Source organism: Arachis hypogaea, chromosome 14 (genome assembly GCF_003086295.3).
Source record: "Arachis hypogaea cultivar Tifrunner chromosome 14, arahy.Tifrunner.gnm2.J5K5, whole genome shotgun sequence".
NCBI lineage: Eukaryota > Viridiplantae > Streptophyta > Magnoliopsida > Fabales > Fabaceae > Arachis > Arachis hypogaea.
Genome location: NC_092049.1, coordinates 90,256,736 through 90,271,155, shown reverse-complemented (window position 1 = coordinate 90,271,155; position 14,420 = coordinate 90,256,736). Strand labels below are relative to the sequence as shown.

The following is a 14,420-nucleotide window of genomic DNA, read 5'->3' as shown; positions in this document are numbered from 1 at the left end:
TACGTTTTCATGTTCACGATTGCCTTCTTTAATTTGTTGTTATTGTTTTCTTGTAATTGCTAGTCTTAGATTTTACTATTTCTTGTTAATTTTTCATGTTTTTATTTTGTACCTTCCAAGTGTTTGATGAAATACTTGGTTGGAATTTAAAATAGATTTTTGTGTTCTTGGCTTGGATTGAGTAATTTGGAGACTCTTGAATTGTCAAATTCTCTTGTTGATTGGTGATTGAAAGTTGCTAGTTGGCTTGAGCTTCACTAAATCTAGTCTTTGATTAGGACTTGTGAACTCAAGTTGATTTCGCTCACTTAACTTTCCTTCAATTGTTAGAGGTTAACTAAGTGAGAGCAAAAGGCAATTACCATCACAATTGATGATGACAATTAGGATAGGAATTCCAATTCTCGACCCTTGCTAGGACTTTTCTTAGTTATTAGTTTATTTTCTCGCACTTTATATTTTCTTGTTATCAAACCCAAAACCCAAAAATATACAAAACCATAACCAATAAGAAGTACACTTCCCTGCAATTCCTTTGAGAGACGACCCGAAGTTTCAATACTTCGGTTATTTTATTGGGTTTGTACTTGTGACAAATAATTTAAATATTGACTGAGGATTGCTTGTCGATTTAGAACTATACTTGCAATGGAGTTATTTTGAGAAGTTTTAGACCGACGAAAATCCTCGCATCACCGGTTCGTCCTGCCCGACTTGTCGCCGTCGCCGCCGTCATCACTATTGAAGCCAAGGAGAGAGAGAGAGTTCGCGAGGAGAGATGGGACGCGTGTGTGGTGTCGCTGTCGCCGTCTTCGTCTGAACCGTCGTCAGATCCGCCGTTGCCACCACTGAGATCCATTGCTGGTAAGGGTTTTAAGTTAGTTTCTGTTCTTTTGGGTTCTGGGAAGATTTTTGACAATGCGTGGTTATTACAGTCACTGTCACCAAGATTTTTGCTCGCCGCTGTCACTCGAGGTTATTGTCGGAGCTGCTGTCGGGTCGACTCAGAGTTTTGGTTGCTTTGTTTTGTCTTTACAGTAAGTATTTATGTTTCGGAAACCCCTGCGTTAGTATTCTGTTATGTTTGGTTATAAACTTTGAGGTTTGGTAACATAGGTTCGAGTTCTGATTGTTGTATGTCGCTCTTAAGTTGATGTAGTTGTTGCGAGAATGGTTAGGGACTGAGTTTGCAGTTGCCGTTGGTTTCGGGTTGAGACAAAAGGTTCTGTTGACGCATTTGGGTTATGGTTTCGACGAGTCAAGGTAGGAGATTTTTATAAAAACTAATTTATTTAAATTGGAATTGTTGTAAATTGATATGATGTGCGAAATGTATTTCTGGTTATTATGTAAGTCTTATGAATTGTTTGTTTTTTCTTGGATGAATATGGTTATCTGTTTGATTTCACTATTGACTGATTTTGTTAAATTGGAGATTTTTGCATTGGTTGATTTGAAATGATTTTGATAGTCTGTAAGACTGAATTTTGTTTTATTGGAAATAGATTTCACTACAAAAAAAGGTCTATGGTCACGGTGTAGCTAGTGAAAAGGGTGACCATAGGTCTATGGTCACGATTTTTGACCTATGGTCACGGTTTTTCTGCCGTGGCCTATTCTCTCGTGGTCATAGACCTATGGTCACGGTTTTTTTTATTTATGGTCACGGTTTCTATGGTCACGGTTGCAATGTTCAAATTCTGGCATTTTAGGCCACGTTTTTTTTACCGTGACCATAGGTTAATCTATGGTCACGCAAGAAAACCGTGACCATAGCTTATCTATGGTCACGGTTTTGGCCGTGGCCATAACTCATCTATGGTAACTTGTTTTTTTAAAGCATAATCACATTCTAAAATGATGATAATCACAAAATAAATCTTAGAATGAAAAATTCAATAAATATAAATCATAAAAGTTTCATAAAAAAGTAGATATCCATTACAACACTAATCAAAATAGGGTGTCATTTATCCATTACATGTAATATCGGATAAAGTCTCTTATCAAAATGTAAAGAACACATCAAAATAATACATTTAGATAACCAAAATCATTATAAGACCCATCCCATCTTATATTTGTATAGAACATATTTTCTTCACATCATGTTCTCCTGTTAGCAAAAGAAATAAAGAAGTTAGAACAGAACAAAAATGTTTTTGATGATGCATGCAGTGCAGTTGAGTAATGAATATGGAGCACAAGTTAAGTAAGTCAATCAATATGAACATTTCAACCACTAAATAACAAGGAGAATTTGCTATGGTTTTGAGCCATTTGGTAATGTTTATATGTTTTTAATCTATCTTTTAGTGGAACTTCAACTCCCCTGTTGAAGTCGCTTAAAACTGAAAAAAATCCAGCACAAATCTTGGTAAATCCATTCTATCTTTTGACAAAACATGATTAAACCTAAGAATGTAAATATCTGAACTTACTAAACATGATCTAATAGGTCAATTATAGAGACAATCTAGCTACCATATATTCGCTTACTACCCTAGTTAAATGTGCTATCAAATTATTATATATGGCAATTACAAGATAAATTTACTGCTTAGTTCTTTCATTTTGAGATGCCATATGAAGTTGTTATAAACGGTGCCGCAGTAACTTCTGTTGTCTTTACCAGTACGAAAAATTATCCTGTACACAAAACAAAGTTAAAATAATCACCCCTAAATTAAATCAAACCAGCAGCATAACAAAATCACTAATCACAAATCATAAATCACAAATCACAAATTCAAAATTCAAAACACTCAGTGCCATAAGTCCATAACAAAACAGCAGCTTAACAAGTCACTAATCAATATTTTATTATTACTTTATTTATTTTGTGTAAACTATCTATTAGAGTGTGCATCTGAAAATATATTTTCAAGCTTACAAAAATTTTAAAAATTAAAAGTAATACTAATATTAAAAATCGTTTTTTTCTTTTTGGGTTTTGGAGAATAAAATTATTTATAAGAAGGCTATTATAAGAGTTCTCCAATTTGAAGGCCATGTTATCCACGGTGACTGTGGCCCATCTACACAATATCAATATATATATATATATATATATAACTTCCTTTTTTTTTTTTTGCAGAACTTGGGTCTAGTGACCTGGATTTGAATTCAATTGTAGCCTTTGAAAAATAAAAAATTATTGAGTAGTTGGGACTATGATATGGGCTTTATGCTAGAAATATATCATTTAGTTTTAAGAATCAAACACAAAAATTAATATTTTTATATTAAAGTCAATTTACAAGCATTTTTTTCTTCATTCAACTCACTCATGGAAGGGGTTCACTCAATGGACCATAATTAAAACCAAAAACACTAAAACTTAACTAAATGATCGTATGAACATAAATTTAAATTGTAAGAGAAACAAGTAGAAGACTTTATTCCTGCTCACTGTATAAATACATATATAAACTACTGTTGACAAGAGTTTAAATACAAGTAAGAATATCATTAGCTGTTGATTTGAATATGGGAAAGATAAAAGTTCATTAACTGTACATCTAACCTTTAATATTCTAGGGAAGCAAAAAGAGAGAAGATCCAGGCATTTAAGAGGCCACTTTTTTATGGAGGATAGAAAAATAAGACCTGGAAAAATTTGAATATGAGTGTTAAAAGGTACTCAGAATCTTAGATAGTTGAAAAAAAAAATTGGTATAAGATAAATTGAACTTTTTCTTTGAATGAAGTTTTTTTAATACATCGTCATTTACCTTTCAAATTATACGATTATTAACAAGTCTTGAAGTATACATACGAGCCATATATGATTCTTAAAATTTTCAATCTCTTCACTGTATTTGCTGATGCCAAAAAACATGTGTGGTGCCGCACAAAACAAAAGGCTACTCGGCAACTCATCATATATCAGAAATAATGAAATACATCATCTCCATCAATAAAAATGATTTATATACTAAAAAAGAAAAGGAAATTTCACAAAAGAAAAGAAACCAAGATGTAACTCATTAGCAACAGCATTGGGTCCACATCGTCCACTAAAATAACAGGCTCTAGTTTTCCTCAAAAATCGAAGTGTTATTCTCTATATAAAGCAGTTATTGTTATTGAAAGTATTCTCAATCATAGCAACATTTTCTACCATTGATAACATAGTTTCAACTACTACTTAAACACCGAAATGTGTCGCGGAGTTATGGCTGTTGCATCCACCACTATTGGAGTGGTGGAGGTGCTGAAGGATCAAGGCTATTGCAGGTGGAACACCACCATGAAATCAGTAGCTCAAGGTGCCAAGAACCATGTGAAATCAGCACAACAGAAGGCTAATAGCAACAAGAAGAAGATGCCTCAGCAACGATTTTATTTCATATATGGCTCGTACCTAATGAGATTCGTGGAAGTGATTCAGGGAGCCTTGATTGCAGCACGTAAATCCCCCTTCGCAAATCCAAAAAGAAGATTATCAGAAAAATAAATTAACAAAATCTAAAACGGAAAAGGGAAACAGCGTACCAAGCAGCACTGAGAATTGAGACACCGATGGAGACACCGATGCCGACGGCGGAGGTGTAAGGAGAGATCTTAACGAGCGCAGTACCCCAAGAGCGGACGCCACTAACCTTCGACGAATGGAGAAGCCAACGAAGATGAAGACGATGTGCTGAGAGCTTGGGACGGCGGCGGCAATGAGGGGCTAGGGTTATGAATTGGGGAAAGAAAGAATGGGGGGTTGTTTCAATTTTCTTCAGTTCTTGTTCACGGTTCACCTAACTTACGAGTAGTATAGGTTTAGAAAATGAGTTTTTAATTTTTTTAAATTAAGATAATAAAATTGATATATTATATATAATGAGCCTTATATTTTTATTTTTTACAAAATTATTTTATCTAACATACCAAGAATTAATTTATCATACGCATTTAAATAAACGAACAAAATTAACCACTCAAATAATTTAAATTAATTACGATATGATGAATCTTTTATTTTAATATTCTACAATCATTTTAATAAGTTTTAAATTATTTTTTAATTTAAAATTATTAATAGTATTCAACCTAATTTTATATTTATAAAATTAGTTTTAAAATTTTAATATTTAAAGCAAATTATATAAAATTATTATTGGTTTTTAATTATTAAAATTTTTTAATTTTAAAAAGAAAAAATATTTAAAATAATAAAAAATACATAAAAATATTAATTAATTAAAACTCAAATGATTAAAACTGTGACTATAGACCCCTTTAGATCACTCTTAAAACCGTGACCATAAATCCTTTTAGGCCACCCTTCCAAAAAATCGTGACCATAGATCCTTTTTGGTCAATGTAAAAAACCGTGACCATAGATACCTTTAGGTCGCCTCTAAAACCGTGACCATAGACCCTTTTAGGTCACCCTTTTTTGAAAAATTGTGACCATAGCCCCTTTTTGGTCATTGTAAAAAACCGTGACCATAGACCCCTTTAAGTCACCTCAAAAACCGTGACCATAGACCCCTTTAGCCACCCCCAAAACTGTGACCATAGACCCTTTTTGGTCACTGTAAAAAATCGTGACCATAGACCCCTTTAGGTCAAAACCGTGACCATAGACGCTTTTAGGCCACCCTTTTTTAGAAAACCGTGACCATAGGTACTCTATGGTCACCCTTTCTAAAAAAACAGCGACCATAACTTTTTTTTGGTCACCCTAAAAAACCGTGACCATAGCGTGTCTATGGTCACGGTTTTTTACCGTGACCAAAAAAACCGTGGCCATAGACCCAAAATGTTGTAGTGCTTGGTCTTGAACCCGTTGAGAAGGGTTGAGGATTGGTTTAGTTAGGACTCGAAAAGGGTGACAAAGTCCAAGTTTTAGGGGAGATACTATCGAAATTTTTGTAAAATCCGAGACTTTGTTTGAAACGATATTTTAAAAATAATGAATTATGCTTTGAATTGAATTATGTTTGAACTTATTTTATTAAGAAAATTATTATATTTTAAATGTAATTTATTTAAGAAAAGAATTACGTTTTAAAGTCGATTTAAAGATGGAAATTCTTATGTTTTTGGAATTTGATTTAAGTAAACAGATTTGGAGGAGTTTTAGTGGATTTAAAAGAAACTTGAATTTCGATTAACTAATTTCACTTGATGACGATTTAGGAAAAGTTTGAAGTATTCTCTAAAACTTTGATTTAGCAAAACTGAAACAATTTTCGAACCTTCGAAAATAGATTTAAGAATGAAATCGAAATTGGTTTTTGATTTAAATGATTTGGTTTTGGTTTAAGTAAATTGGTTTTGAAATTGGTTTGGAATATTTGGATACATGATTTGGTTTTGGTTTAAATTCTATTTTATTTATTCAAATCAAGGAGCTAAGGTTTTAGAGATTTTCAATGAAGTTAAGAAAATGAGTTAGGTTATTCACTCCTAAAGTCTTGAGACTCAGCTGAGAAATTTAATCACCAAATCCGGATTTAGAATGAATGATTTTGAGTCTTTCAGAAGAAATTTTGAATTTGGCATGGTTTTCAAGTTGTTTGGAAGTTTTTGAAAGATGTTGTGGAAAGTGGCTCTATTTTGAAAAGTGATTCTTGGCAAGATGTGAACTGAATACGTTTGTTAATTGAAAATAAATGGGCCAAAAATGATTATTGAAATAAAAGTTTGAGCTTGATTGATTGTGGATATTACTGAGATTTTTCATAAGTCGCTTCCACTTGGCAAGGACGGTTGGTTAATCCCGCTTGTCGAGGTTGCGGTGCCGGCGTAAGGATGGTTGGTTGATCCTACTTATGTGTATATTTGAAGTCAGAGGCAGAGTATCCCGCTTACATCCTTTCAGATCACAGGAGTGTGCCCGTCACTATATCCATGGGGGTTTCCATGGCTATATTCGTGATCAAAAGGCGACATTCCCATGGGTATGTGTCAGGTTGGCAATTGAACCGACAATGTGATATCACATCCAGTAGGATAGACATTCATCATTTGCGTCTATGTGACATTATTTGGGTGTGCATATTGTAATTGGTTTTTCTATATGAATAGTTATGTTAACTGCTAACTGTTGTACTTGTTGTAATTGTTCCTGATTGTGCTTGAACTACATTAATTGTGATTGTGTTTGATTGGTTGGTTTGTGATGAATTGGTTGATGATTGAGTTGTTTGGGCCGGGGGCCGTGTTGGATTTGGATGGGCTTGAGGCTGTAATTGGTATGTTTGAAGTCTAGTTCTGTATAAAATATCTAACTGATTCAACATAGGCTTAATGAGCCTATGCTTGAAAAAGGATGATTGTTTATATAGCTTAGGTAACTTCTTTTATGTTCATGGTCTAGTAAAGTATAAAAAATTAAACTCATACAACATAGACTTAATTGAACTTATGCTTGGAATAAGTTGGTCATTCATACTGTCTAGAAAAACTTTTAAGATTTTACAAGAAAGAAAAAAGGTTTTTTTTTTTTTGAGGAATTAACCAAGTTCTCTTTAAAAAGGATATCTGGATTTTGAATATGAACCCATGGTTTTGGAAAGACACATAAGATGAGCAATGATCACTGTACTTTAAAAATAGTTTTATTTTACGTATCTTATTATAGCAATTCTGTAGCCTTATAGTGAGAACCAGTGAGGACGATGTTCTCACTCCCCTATAGGTTTTTCCTTTTCAGGATATGGATGACGAAGTTTCAGAAGAGTTATTTCATTTTCTGTTTATTCGATATTTTTGTATTATCTTAGTTATTATTTTTTTCTCACCTTTATCTTTACCAATTTTGTAAGATGGATAGGAATTTGTGATATGTATGATTGTAAGTTATTGTTATGTATATATATAATTTTAAAGTATTGTATCGAGTCTATATATATATATATATATATATATATATATATATATATATATATATGTTTTCAACGAAAAAGTATTTTTGAAAGGTTATGCGGTTTTAAGTTTTAAACAGACTCCTATTTTAGTAATTAAATATGTTTAGAGTCATCGTAATATCCAATCTATCAGAGTGGCACAGGCGGAAGTGTGACATTCTGATAGTGAGGGTGTTACATTTGTGGTATCGGAGCAGTCTTTCCTATAGAGCCTGAGGAATGGATTGACTATGCCTCCATTGCATACTCTGATTGTCTGTCATGTAATAGTCTTATCGAATGACGAGAATTAGAGCTTTATACATATTACTGTCTTTTAATTAATGCCGTTAGCCTATCATTGTATATTTCTTGGTATTAAGTTTGGCCGGCTTAAAACTAGTGGATTATGTATATGGAAGTACTAATGGGTAGTCATAGATGATATACAACTAATAGGTAATGCTTATCGTGGGTTTTGGGAACGTTAGAAACTATGTCTCGAGGTTACTCCGATATGTGTCTTGAATTCTGTTGGAGTCATGTAACTTGTTCTTTTCTAGCCTATCATGAAGTTCTTGTTACCTTTTATTTTGGAAAATAGTTTGATTTTTCCAACTCTATTCCTATGTCCATATACATTCTTGTTTGATCATAATAGCATATGCCTGTTTGAAATTCTTGGTGTATTTATCTTTCTCTGTTTAAACTCTTCTTCTTGATTCATGTATTCTTCGATGTGACTTTGAACTTGTCTTGATGCAATGTGCCTTTTTTTTTTTTTAAATTCTTATTCCGAGTTCCTTATTAAAGAAATTGTGATTCAGTTTTTCTTTTATTTATATTTACAACCATCTTTTGAATTTTTATAAAATCGCCTTTGATTTGATATACACTTCTCCATATAAAACTTTAAAAATTTCTTATACAGTTTAAAAACTACTTATTTCTAATACCCGCCTATTCTTTTACTGGTTTACGGAAATATACTTACTTTAAATACAACTTGACTTTTCTAACAACTTTACTGCAGTTCTTATGCATATCTTTACTTGTATATGTACTTAGGTATTTTTCAAAATTTTTGAAGGAAAGGATTTTCGCCTTTATTCCAGTTGACCTTCGTTTGACAAACTTCTCCTAAATTATTTTAATTTGAATTTGGTTTAGCATAACACATTATTTATACAATTGTTGTTCTTTTGAAAATATTGGACTCATATCTTTCCTTTTAAGAAAGGACCAATTCCTTCTTAAGCTTTTCATTTCTATGGATGTCATACTTGATTTTGTTCTTAATTATTCTTTTACATCTTGTGAGCATTACCATTAATCTCAGTTTTTCTTCTCTTGTGAATCTCATTCTTATCTGAGTCAACTTGAATATGTTCCAATTTAGTGCATCGTTTATCCTTTCATTGTTTTTACCAGAGCTCTTTAGTCAAAGATTCTTTCTTGAGAATTGGCTATTAATGAGTTGATTTCCTTTTAGCGCGTCTTAATCTTCTTGAATGATTCTTGTGAGGTGGTGATTTCAAGTATACCCTCGGAGTTTTATTTTGAACCTTTTTAAAGAAGTTTTGATTTCTCTTTAAAGAACTTGCAAATTAAATTTTTCTCATACACAATTGTAATTGAAACCATTTTTTAAATTTTGATAAAGTTATTTTGAATTTAGCAATGCACTTTTCTATATCTCTAAAAACGTGTATATTTCAAAACTTTCCCTAAAAATTTCTTTTATAAATTTTTAGGTTATTTTGGTATGGTCAAAATGTAATTGAAATGGTTTCGGATGAGGAATGTGATAAATTTGAGTTTAAAGGTTTTTAGTAAAAATAGATTTTTGACCAACTTTGATGGATCATAACTTGAGTATCGTGTTTTGAAATTTAATGAAATTAGTCTCAAATTAAAGACAACTTAAAAAGCTTTAAAACTGTATGTATTTTATAGAAATTTGAATTTTTTAGACAAAGTTAGGAACGTTGGAAGTTGGTGTTGAAAATCTAAAATTCTGTTATGTTATAGAATTTGTGATTTCTGGTTTATGTGCACATGCACACTGTTGTGCGTATGCTCTGAGCAAGGGCCATGTTTTCACTTGTGCATACGCACATTCGTGTGTGCATGCACACCCTGTTGATTTCAGAAAAACGTGCGTACGCACACTCTGGTACGCACACACACCCTGTGAATTTTGCAATTTGTGCGTATGCACAACATCATGCGTACGCACAAGTTGAGGGTGTCCGCACGTATTCATGCGTGCACACAAAATAAAAAATTTTACTTTGTGTGCGTATGCACACCTCTATGAATACGCACAAGATGAGAAAACTTTACTGTTGCGTGCGTACGCACAAGCCCTATTTTTTTTTTTCAAAAATAAATTTCTGTTTTGAATCGTTGTACCTTTCTGATAAATGTATTAAACCTTTTGAGCATCATCACTGGCTTTAGTTAATCTTCTTCTATGATTTTTTACTTTTTAACACAACATGATTTTGTTTCAAATTACTGCCTTGCCTTTTGTTTTATTGTTCCTATCAGTTATCTCTGATTCGGGAGTCATCCTTGAGGTTATTAAACTGCTTTTCTTTCCAGTACTCTTCATCGATTGTACATCCTTGTTTACTTGTAGTTTCATCAGTTCTTTCAAAACTCTTGTAGAGATTATCTTTGTTGACTATCCTTCTTTTTCAAAGTCTTGTATCCTTCTGAATAAACTCGAGAATTGTTTTCATGTCAGGTGCGGTTTAGGTATAGTGATGCGATGCGTTTGTTCTTTAAGATGCTGTTTGTAGATATGGAAGGCGAAGCAGTAAGTGTCTAACGTTATGAGAAGTTGTGGAAGTCTTGTTTATCGCGGAAGAGTTTGCGGATGTTAGGCTTGTAACCGGTTATTAGGGTTGTGGAGTAATTGACAGAGTTGGAAAGTTGAAGGTTTGAAGTGGTTGCGAGATCTGTGAGCGAACGTTATATCCGTTGTTTAAATACCAGCCTCCTTTGTAGCCTTTTGCCACATTAACTATAGCTTTGCTTTGGGAACGCCTATCTTGACTTGCACCCTCTTTTGTTCTTTCAAGTTTTTGTAAGGACTTGAAACCATATAACCTTTTTGCATCGAGTCTATATTGTATCTTCTGCCTTACACCATACCTTACCCTTATATTTAAATCTTATGGTTATCCGGTATTTGAACTTTTATATATATGTGCTAAGATTTCTTACTTTTCTAAAAAGTATTTAAAAAGTAGAACACTAAGGCTATGTATTATCTTATGTATTATTTTAATTTTCGAGAACAAAAATTTTTATAAGGTGGGTGGAATGTAAGACCTAAAACTTTTGAAAAATTCTATTTTGAACTAATTTCAAATTATATTTTTATTTATAGTTTTAATTTCAGAAGTTATTTTATTGAAAATAATTAAAGGCAGTTTTGATTAATTGGATTTGAAATAAATTAAGGTTTTTATCCAAACTCTATAACTATGGATTATTTTCCTATTTACAATTCAAAGTCTTAGAATTATATAATTTTACAATTATTGAGCTATTTTCTATATTTAAAATATAAAGTTGGTAGTTATAAATTAATAAGAATTTTATATGAATTGATTTAAATAATTTATATTTATATAAATTAATACTTTAATTTTTATAAACATAGAAAATTAATTATATTATCTTATATTTTAAATTAGAATACTTGATTGAGAGTTAATTAACAAATTAATAATTAAATAATAGTTTTCAAGTTCTTTTCGGGACTTTGGTGGATATGGCGAGCAAGGAATAACGACATCTTTAATCCCCATGAAACTTGGCCTCCGGAAAAAGTCATTTGTCTGGCATTAACTTCAGAAAAGGAGCTTAGAAATATTTTTGAATTACAACGTATGTCCCTTCCCTCTACTCTAAATGGTTTTTGGAATCCCCCATCCATTGGTACTTTTAAGATTAATTGTGATGCTAGTTATTTTGGTTCGGGTGATAGTGTTGGTTTTGCTTGTGTTATTAGAGATTGTAATGGGAGCTAGCAAAGGGGGTGTTTGGGAATGATTGAGAGTAATAGTATTCTTCAAGGAGAATTGTTTGCTATTTGGAGAGGATATCTCTTAGCTTGGGATGTGGGTCAACGAGATGTTATCTGTGAGACGGATTGTGTGGAAGCATTTAATCTTGTTACTCAAGATGGTTTTGGGTTTATTGATCCACTGGTGCTCAAAATAAGAGATATCATGCATTGGAATTGGCGTGTTGACTTTCGTTTGATTATGAGAGATGCAAACACGGTGGCAGATACTATGGCAAAGATGGCGATGAAGTTACAACTTTCGCATGTGGAGCTTCTTTCACCTTGGGAGGAGTTTAAGAGTAGTCTTAAACGGGACTGTCCCTCTATTTAAGCAGTTCCTTGTTTTGTTTCTTTTATTTTTCTTTGTTTAATTTATTTCAGTCACCAAAAAATTAGATTTCAAAATAAATACAATATAACCTAAATTGATTTAGGAATTTTCAAACCCTAATTAATCCAAAATCCCCAATTACAATACACAAATCCTAATCCTAACTTTTACCAAATTGAATCCTAAGCCCCCAAACACAAACAGCAGCCGCAGCTGCAGCCCCCCTTTTGTCCAACAAACACACGCACACACAAATCAGAAAAAGAAAGAAAGAAAAAGAAAGGGGAAATGGAAGCAGGGGAAAGAGAGAAGAGAGGGAGCTGTGATCCATAGAGAAAGGAGGAGAGAGATTGTCGTTGCCAGCTGTGCCACCACCACCACGTCCAGCTGCCGCTGCGCCGCTGTGTTGCACAGAGGAGGGAGAGTGCGCGAAGAGCAGAAGGAAGAGAGAGGAATAACGTGCGTGAGGGAGCTCAGTCGCGGGGAGAGGAGACATGTGTCTGACTCGTCGCCACTGTTCCGTCCAGCCCGACCCGTCGGCATCGCCGCTGGTCTGCATTGGAGCCGCCGTCATCACCATTGAAGCCGAGGAGAGAGAGAGAGTTCGCAAGGAGAGAGGGGACGTGCATGTGGTGTCGCTGTCGCCGTCTTCATCTGAACCGCCGCCAGATCCGCCGCTGCCGAAGCTTTTGACCAAGCCTTTGCCGCCGGGAACGCCACTCCGCCACTGAGATCCACTGCCGGTAAGGGTGTTAAGTTGGTTTGTGTTCTTTTGGGTTCCGGGAAGATTTTTAGCGCTGCGTGGTTATTACAGTCGCTATCATCGGGATTTTTGCTCGCCGCTGTCGCTCAAGGTTATTGTCGGAGCTACTGTCAGGTCAAGTCAAAGTTTTGGTCACTTCTTTTTGTCATTACAGTATGTATTTATGTTTCAAAAATCTATGCGTTCGTATTCTATTATGTTTGGTTATAAACTCTGGGGTTTGGTAACGTAGGTTTGAGTTCTGATTGTTGCATGTCACTTTTAAGTTGCTGGGGTTGCTGCGAGAATGGTTAGGGACTGAGTTTGCGGTTGCCGTTGGTTTCAAGTTGAGAGAAAAGGTTCCGTTGACGCGTTTAGGTTATGGTTTTGACGAGTCAAGGTAGGGGGCTTTTTATAAAAAATAATTTATTTAAATTGGAATTGTTGTAAATTGATATGATACGCGAAATATATTTCTGGTGATTATGTAAGTCTTACGAATTGTCTGTTTTATCTTGGATGAATATGGTTGTCTGTTTGATTTCACTATTGACTGACTTTGTTAAATTGGAGATTTCTGGATTGGTTGATTTGAAATGATTTTGATAGTCTAAATGTATAAATTTTGTTTGAAATGATATTTTAAAAATAATGAATTATGCTTTGAATTGAATTATTGATAAATGAATTATGTTTGAACCTATTTTATAAGAAAATTATTATATTTTGAAAATAATTTATTTAAGAAAAGAATTATGTTTTAAAGTCGATTTAAAGATGAAAATTCTTATGTTTTGGAATTTGATTTAAGTAAACAGATTTGGAGGAGTTTTAGTGAATTTAAAAGAAACTTAAATTTCGATTAACTAATTTCATTTTACGACATTTTATGAAAAGTTTGAAGTATTTTCTAAAATTTTATTTTAGAAAAATTGAAAAATTTCCGAGGCTTTAGAAACAGATTTAAGAATGAAATTGAAATTGGTTTTTGATAGAAATGATTTGGTTTTGATTTAAGTAAGTTGGTTTTGAAATTAGTTTGGAATATTTGGATACATGACTTGGTTTTGGTTTAAATTCTATTTCATTTATTCAAATCAAGAAGCTAAGGTTTTAGAGGTTTTTAATGAATTTAAGAAAATGAGTTAGGTTATTCACCCCTAAAGTCTTGAGACTCTGCTGAGAAATTTTATCACCAAATCCTGATTTAGAATGAATGATTTTGACTCTTTCAAAAGATATTTTGAATTTGACATGGTTTTAAGGTTGTTTGGAAGTTTTTGAAAGATGTTGTGGAAAGTGGCTCTATTTTGAAAAGTGATTCTTGGCAAGATGTGAACTGAATACGTTTGTTAATTGAAAGTAAATGGGCCAAGAATGATTATTGAAATAAGAGTTTGAGCCTGATTCATT

The 14,420-nt window shown here is 33.1% G+C and overlaps 1 long non-coding RNA gene across 3 annotated transcripts; it reads right to left on the bottom strand.

Moving 5' to 3' along the window:
• Positions 1-1,875: 1,875 nt before the first annotated feature.
• LOC112743479 (uncharacterized) lies at positions 1,876-4,776 on the bottom strand. Of its 3 annotated transcripts, none has more exons than XR_003171959.3 (5): positions 4,498-4,776; positions 4,367-4,422; positions 3,527-3,609; positions 2,545-2,649; positions 1,876-2,116 (listed from the first exon to the last, which is right to left on the bottom strand). It is a non-coding gene; the product is annotated as an uncharacterized lncRNA (long non-coding RNA). The 3 variants fall into 3 exon arrangements; XR_003171960.3 differs by having other exon boundaries at positions 2,558-2,649; XR_011870972.1 differs by having other exon boundaries at positions 1,876-2,649; positions 4,498-4,774.
• Positions 4,777-14,420: the final 9,644 nt, after the last annotated feature.